The sequence below is a fragment of the Trachemys scripta genome, chromosome 6, assembly GCF_013100865.1.
Source record: "Trachemys scripta elegans isolate TJP31775 chromosome 6, CAS_Tse_1.0, whole genome shotgun sequence".
Classification (NCBI taxonomy): domain Eukaryota; kingdom Metazoa; phylum Chordata; order Testudines; family Emydidae; genus Trachemys; species Trachemys scripta.
In genome coordinates, this window is record NC_048303.1 from 102,712,665 (window position 1) to 102,720,908 (window position 8,244).

At 44.4% G+C, this 8,244-nt stretch overlaps 1 non-coding gene across 1 annotated transcript; it reads left to right on the top strand.

Annotated features, from left to right (window-relative positions):
• Positions 1-220: 220 nt before the first annotated feature.
• Positions 221-292, top strand: TRNAH-GUG. Its single transcript has one exon. It is a non-coding gene; the product is annotated as a tRNA-His (tRNA).
• Positions 293-8,244: the final 7,952 nt, after the last annotated feature.

Genomic DNA, 8,244 nt, shown 5'->3' on the forward strand with positions numbered 1-8,244 from the left:
GTATAGGAAATCCTTTTTCTGTTTTTCTTATTATGCACAGTGGTGGGGAGAAATAAGAATTTTCTCGTTTCCATTGTTCAAAACTTAAATCTTTCCTCAGTTTAGCACTGCCTGCGGGTGCAGACAGTCATGTGAATCATTGCAACCAATTCTCACTTGGTAGCAGTATTCTCACAGCTCTGCTAGAGGACAACCTATAGCCTGCTAATCACACTAGCTTGCCGTGATCGTATAGTGGTTAGTACTCTGCGTTGTGGCCGCAGCAACCTCGGTTCGACTCCGAGTCACGGCAGGAGGAGGGTGGTGTTTTTTTGTTAATATCTATTCCCTTTCAAAAGGCTCTCAGTTAACACACGGCTAACTACATATGAATGCTTGGTCAGCAGTAATTCAGTCAGCCCAAAATAATTGCATCTAGTTATTTTCTAAAGCACAGCAAAATGTAAGGAAGAGGCAGTTGCACACAATTGCAATTAGCTCATTACCAGAGGAGGAAATTGAATCTCTTTGCACCATATTTGCCTTATCCCTTTCTTTTTATGTCATTTTGAACAACTTCTATATCCTGTAACCTTGGTGCAGTATTTAATTGACTCCATTCTGGAAGGGTTTTAACATACCTTTCTTTTTCCCAGTGAAAATATGATTTTCTTTCTGCAGTCTGTCTCTGGAAATTTCACCACCACAAAAGAAAATCCCAGAAGGACACAACAGGAAAAGCAGCAAAGGATGCGTGAAATTATGTGCGATTCATTCCTTTAGCATAAGGCTTTCCAGCACCTCCAAGAATGAGCCATTTATGAGGTCAATAACTGACAGCAATAAATGCGAAACACCAGGTCTGTGTGTGACACAGGCACATTTGGTTCTAAAATAAGTGCTAGGCTGTGGGAAATGAAGTACAGTTTTAGTGTGGGGCAGGGAGGTGTGGACAGGAGGGTATTGACAGCTGCGGGGGAAAGAGAAAAATGATGCCCATTCTTCCCTGCTGCCCTGTGGATTTCACTCCATTTTTGTGGAGAGTGGAGGAAGGAGGACTGGTCTGCTAGTATGTCCAGGGTTGGGCTCACTAGAAGCCTAATGGGTGGGGGGAAAGCAGAAAGTCATTAGGAAATGATCTTGGATAGTGCTAAAATAAAATATTCTTTTTATTTGGGGGTGGGGGGGCAGGGAAGAAAGGACCAATTGATGGAACAATTTAATTTCTTAATATCTAAGGTGTTTAATATCTTAAACTTTATTAACTTTAGGTTACAAACCCCATTCTAACTCTGTCATAGGATACAAAATAATAAATGAGTTAAAAAACAAAGGCACAGGCTCAATCACGAGCCATTTAGTTTTGTTAAAGGGATTTCTCCAAACCAAAGACACATAGGCCCTGTCTACACTAGGAGCAATTTATCACTATAGGAATACTGGTATTTTATGCAGCAAAGTGCTCCAAGTGTGGATGCAGCTATCCAGCAGAGCTCTTTGTACAGCCCCTACCCAAAGTGAAATAAGCTATACCCATAAAAACCCAGTTTTGCTGTTATAACTGCCTCTGATGGCCCAGCTATGTTGGACAGGGATCACACCTCTTCATACCCCAACTGACATAGGTATGCCAACAGTAGTCTGTAGTGCAAACATAGCTGCAGACAAACAAGGCAGGAAAGAAAGAAAAAGGAGAAGAATGCTCCTTTATGGGAAGACAGAAAGTAAATGGCTGTAAATTTTTGATAGCTCAGACTAGAGTCATGGCTTTTTTCCTAAACAAACAGAATCTCTGGTCCTTCTGAGGTCAGGAATGCTTAATCGAAAAGCAAAATTCATGGCTTCCTAGTTCTTGGATGGAACAGAGTTCACCCCTCTCTAGGTGTCAGGTCCAGCAGAGATTGGATGCAGCAAGAAAAATGAGATAACCATTCCAGGATAATCTTGGACACATTATTAAATGTGAGAAACACCCTGGCCATGAAGTCCAGTAGGTAGTATTTAATCCCACTGAACCTGTAACTCAGAACAAATAAAGAAATGGAAAGGACAGACACTGAATAAGTCAGAACAAAGCAGTCCATCACAAATTCATTTGGGATTTTATAGCTTTAGTCCATGGGAAAAATCCACCCTATTTATAGCAATTGTTACAGAGGTCTTTTGTAACCACCTTTAATTCAAGTTTAGTTCTTACACAAGACCAATTTAAAGCAGTCTTAATATGTTTACACACACACACACACACACACACACACACAAAAAAGGCCAGTTTTCAAAAGAGACGTTCGCAGCATGCACTAGGTTTTTCTTAGCATCACTGCAGCTAAATAATGTAGGCATTTTCTCTACAATTCCATGGTAAGAGGTTATTCATTTACTTTACAATTTAAAATATATATATATATATATATATACAAAATTCCCCCTGCAGTTGTATCATAAATATGTGACTGAATCCATCAGAGCTTTGTGACAGAAACAGAGTCCATGTACTTGCGACCCTGGGATGACTGACAGCAGCACAGCAGGTGCTATAACAGAAGTGGGCAAACTATGGCCTATGAGCCACATCCAGACCACGGGACCATCCTGGCTGGCCCTTGAGCTCCCAGCCGGGGAGTCTAGTCCCCGGCCCCTCCCCTGCTGTTCCCCCCTCTCCTGCAGGAACACCGCCATGCAGGCAGTGCTCTGACCGGCGGAGCGGCGCGCTCCTGCAGAGCAGAACAGCAGTGTGTCTAGCTCTGGCCGGGCGGTGCGGCTGCCAGACATGCTGCTTTGAGCGGCATGATAAGGGGGATGGGGGGTTGGATAATGGGCAAGGGGTCCCGGAGGGCAGTCAGGGGATAGGGAGCAGGGGGTGGTTGGATGGGGCGGAAGTTCAGGGGTGGGCGCTCAGGGGATGGGGAACAGGGGGGTTGCATAAGCATGGGAGTCCTGGGGGGCCTGCTAGGGGGCAAGGTTGTGAATAGGGGGTCAGGGCAGTCAGGGGACAGGGAGCAGGGGTGGGGTTGCATGGGGTGGGATCCCAGGGGGCAGTTGGGGTGGGGGGGTCCCAGGAGGGGGAGGTTAGGAGACAAGGAGCAGGGGGGGGTTGGAGGTTCTAAGGGGGGCAGTCAGGGAGTGGGAAGTGGGAGGGGGCAGATAGGGGGTAGGGGCCAGGCTATTTGGGGAGGCACAGCCTTCTCTACCCGGCCCTCCATACAGTTTTGCAACCCCAAGTGGCCCTCGGGCCAAAAAGTTCGCCCACTCCTGGTCTAGATTCAGAAGTGTTCCCATTTCATAAACTTAATAAGCATGGCATTTTGATTTGGAATTTAATTGAAATTGTTCCACTGACTTATCTTACCATTTTTATAAGATTTGTTGAAATTAAAATTAGAGATCTCATTGTCCCATCATCCTGCAAAGGTTAGAAACATCCATGCACGTTCATTAATGCTTTAATATTCATCTCAGTACTTTCTCATGAAGGGACAATATTTTGTTTCTCCATGTCATCCCGAGCAGCCCTGTCTGGGAAAGACAATAGTTCCCGGTATTTCCACAGAAGAACCTTCCTTCAAAGATTTCTCAGAATGTAGGTCACTTGAAAGGCTGTGAGGAAAAGAACTTTTCTTGTTATGTTATAGCCCCCTAATTATTGATTAGCTGGCACTGGAAATAAATTCTCTAGATTGTATCCACTTGGAGTATTCGGTATCAGAGTGTAGCAAATATTTTGTTATGGATCAGTCTATTATTCCAGTATAATCATACTACTAGGTCTGCTTTTCCCACTCCCAAAGTGGCTTATGCTTCTCCTGGGGCTCCGACGCATGGAGCACCCCAGCCTCCTTGGGTCCTGGCTCCTCTGTATCCTGCCCCTTTATCATCACCTAGTTCTCTTGGTTCCTGGCTACTAAAACACCTGCCCCCTCACTAATAATAAATATTGTCTGATCCACTAAAGAATAATAATGTTTTAAACAAAGGGAATGCTACTGGAAGCAGAATCCATGCTCCTAGCATTCCCTGTTCTGTAACTCTCAGCATTGTAACATTCAGCACTGCTGGTCTGAATGAATATCTTGTCTCTCTAGGAAACCCTATTGCACAGTGGGGTCTGTTGTTCTAGCACAGGGGTGGGCAAACTTTTTGGGCCGAGACGAGAGCCACATCTAGGTGAGGAAATTGTATGCAGGGCCGGGGCAGGGGGTTGGGGTGTGGGAGGGGGTGCAGGGTGTGGGAGGGGGTGCAGTGTGCAGGAAGGGGTCAGGGCAAGGGATTGGGGCAGAGGGGTACGGAGTGTATGAGGGGGCTCAGGGCAGGGGGTTGGGGTGCAGGAGGGGTGCTGGGTGCAGGCAGGGGGCTTAAGGCAGGGAGTTGGTGGGGTGCAGGAGGGGTTCAGGCTCTGGGGTGGCAGCTACATGCACTGGGGCCAGGGCAGGCTCCCTACATGCCTGCCCTGTCCCCAGCCCTGCACCGCTCCAGGAAGCGCTGCGGCCCCTGGAGTTCCCCATTCCCGGCCAATGGGAGCTGCGGGGGGCGGTGCCTGGAGGCAAGGGCCCGGGGGCCACAGGGATGTCGGGCTGGCCACTGCTGAGAGCGGCGCGGGGCCCACAGCACCATGGGAGGCAATCCCCAGGCCAGATCCAAAGGCCTGAGGGCTGTAATTTGCCCACCCCTGCACTAGAGAGTTTACATAAAAGAGAGGAAGGGCTAGAGAGAAAGCAAGAGAATATATGCAGGAGGGCAGTGCACCACATTTCTGTTATGAAACCTAAAACTACACAAAATCTTGCCTTCTTCTGGGTTTTGTTAAGAAACTCAGAACTTATCCCAGGTTCATCAGAAGATTCACAATATTCTAGGTATCCAGCCCATTTCTCTGTTTGTACTGAAATCATGGGGAATTCATGATCAAGAAGTGAAGCGAGGTGAAACTCGGTAGTATGTCATTTATTTTCAAACCTGAAACAAAGCTAAACTCAAAGGGGTGAAAACCACAAGGATAAAATAAATCATCACATAAGATTGTGTAGCATCCCTCCCCCTGCTTTCCATTTCATACAACTCATTACATATGGGAAACCAGACACTTTACTTTATCTACAAAAAGAAGAACAGGAGTACTTGTGGCACCTTAGAGACTAACAAATTTATTAGAGCATAAGCTTTCGTGGACTACAGCCCACTTCTTCGGATGCATAGTCCACGAAAGCTTATGCTCTAATAAATTTGTTAGTCTCTAAGGTGCCACAAGTACTCCTGTTCTTCTTTTTGCGGATACAGACTAACACAGCTGTTACTCTGAAACCTTTACTTTATCTAGTGAACAATACAGTTTTTAAACACTAGCGAAAGATTATGGGAAATACCATATAACTGTAACATCATGCTCCAATTATTCTTTTCTAAATGCAAAATCAGGCATTAGGAACATCTCTTTCTGTCATTCTTCTTTAGCTAAGGTTCCACCAATTATCTTCTTATACTGCAATAATGCTCAATAAACTCGGAGATGAACTTTCAGATGTAAAACCATCCAAATTGTCCAAAATAAATTGCTAACATGCTTTACTATGGAACAATGAGCTCTTTAAACTTTTAAGAATTTTCTCTACCATAGAAGAACTCCTTTCAAAGATTCTCCTCGACGTGGGCCCCTTGAAAGGTTTTCAGAAGGGGCCTATAAAATATTTAATACAGGTTGCAGTCCCGTAAAGAGAATGAAAAACAGAATTCATTTGATTTGATGACTGCAGATTCAAAACAGCCACTGCTTTCTTCCCAACTCAACCCCTGATCTGAATGTCAGACACATTAGAAGTCACTCTCCTAGATTTGTGGACATGGAAGATGGGAGCAAAAATAGATACCAGCATTAATTAATTAAGTTGATATCTTTTCCAGTTGTTGTTCTATTCAGTGGTCCCTGTTCAACAGTTGTGTTTTTCCCATACCTGAAAAATACTTAGCTATAAGCCTTATTTGAAAATTGCTTTTTTTTTTTTAGTTTTTTTTTAATTGTTCTTTAAAGTAATCTGTCTTTCATAGCCAATCACCATAGTATCTGGACACATTCATTTTGTTTCAGGGCCAAATGTATACTAGCCACCTTAGAGATGCAGAGAAAGATGGGTCTCTGTTTCGATGATTTTACAACAAAACACATCATTCAATGTGGGTACTTGTAAATAGAGGGGCTGGAGAGTAAGAGTAACTTACTCAATTATCATGCAATCAGTTTGCTGCTTGTATGCAGAGAATGCCATGGAAGTGAGGCTTTTTGCTGAAGTGAAGATTTATATTAGTTCCTAGAATACAGGTATGCAAATTAAAAAAATAAAATTCAGACTTCAGGACCAAAAGGATACAGTATGGTTGATTTAAAGTTAGATTCTTGTTAATCTCTCTAACTTATTATTTTTTATTAATAATGCAGTGTACAAAAGCATGCAAGTGTAGTTGGAACATATTAACTAAAAATTTTGAGCCAAACATCTCATATTTTATATTGATATATCATATTTCCCATAACAGTTAATGGGCGCTCCTCACAGTCAGTCAAGGGTTAAAACTAGCTGAAGGGCTGTATCACTGCATAGTCACCTAACTGTTCTGTACCTCAGTTCTCCTCCTGAAAACTGGCGATACAAATGCTTTTCTACCTCACAGGGTTGTGGTAAAATCCATAAATACTTTGGAGGTACTCAGAGACTATGGAGAGGGGGAGCTATATAAGTAGTTGTATTTAGAACCCTGCGCAGATACACATTTATATCCGCGGATATAAATTGGTATCCATGGCATTGCAGGGCTCTCCCAGGAACTGCAGCGGCGAAAGGAGCAGAAGGTGGGGATGCCACTTCTTGGAGCCAGTGCCCCATGCCAGCAGGATCTCCGGTGTGGCTGTACCACCCGCAGCCCCGCCCAATGCGTCGGGAACCAGGCTCTCTTGTATTCAAGTGGCACACACATCCACAAACAGCTGCTTGAAAGGGCTTGGGGCAGGGCTGGGGCGGTACAGCCACACTGGAGGAGCTGCCGGTATGGGGTGCTTGCTTCTGGGAGCAGTGGCCCCACGTTCTGCTCCTTTCACCACTGCAGTTCCCGGGAGAACCCTGCGGTTCCACAGCTGCAGATTTATATCTGCAGATATAAATTTGTATCCGCGCAGGGCTCTAACTTCGTGGATGATTTCAGGGAGCAGCAACAGAGAAAGCACAAAAGTGCTTGTTTAAAAATTTCACAAGTGGGCAATAAAAGCTAGCACCATTGGCAGAGCAGAGGCAATAACTTGATTACAGCAGCTGGGGTCTTAACACTAAATAACTCAAGACTCATGATAAAATTGCAAGAGTTGGCAACACTAAGTAACTGCTGTTGGAAACCCAGCCTGCTACCTTTGTTACTTGTAAAGGAGGACTGTTGCAAAGTTTGAGAGATTACTTTTCAATGCACAATTGTTCACAGGACAGTTCTAAGTGTGGTCATTATTAAAAAGGGACTATCAACTAGTGTCGGTTTTGTGCAGGAGGGGGTTGGTGAAAGCTTACAAGTCCTAATATAAAATATTTTCATTATATTCAAAAAGAAATGAGTGAATATACTTTGGGGAATTGGGAGTGTTTAAAGTTAACATCCCCTAACAGAGCTGTGAACTCAAATAACACTGTGTTAGCACATGCAGACCAACACGTGGAGGGTGATATGTTTAATGTTGTGCCACGGTGCATCGCTCTTTAGAGATAATAAAAACAGGAGGGCAGATGGTGGGGCAGATATACAGCTGAATAGTGGTATTTGGAGTTAATTTCTCCCTTCACAACGACCAGCAGCAGGGTCTTTCCTGTAGCTTAGTGATCCGCCCACCAACTCTAACTTGAGGTATTTCAGAATGCCAGTGGGCTTAATCAATAGACAGGCTGCAGTGTTTTGATTTTCTAACAGGTATGCTAAATACTCTTGTTTGTAGCTTTGCTTTTTGAGATCAGCATAACTTATGTTGTCCAAGTGCGCTCAATGAGGGCGTCACGGTGGGGCCATTTATCACGAGAGTATAGTTGTGGTAAATCTGGAAGGGTGCAGTGACCATGTATCCTTAAGTAGACAGTATCGGAGGGGTAGCAGTGTTAGTCTGGATCTGTAAAAAGCGACAAAGAGTCTGGTGGCCCCTTATAGACTGACAGACGTATTGGAGCATAAGCTTTCATGGGTGAATACCCACTTCGTCAGACGCATGTGTGACAGTACTTTGTCGCTTCTTAAGTAGACATCGCT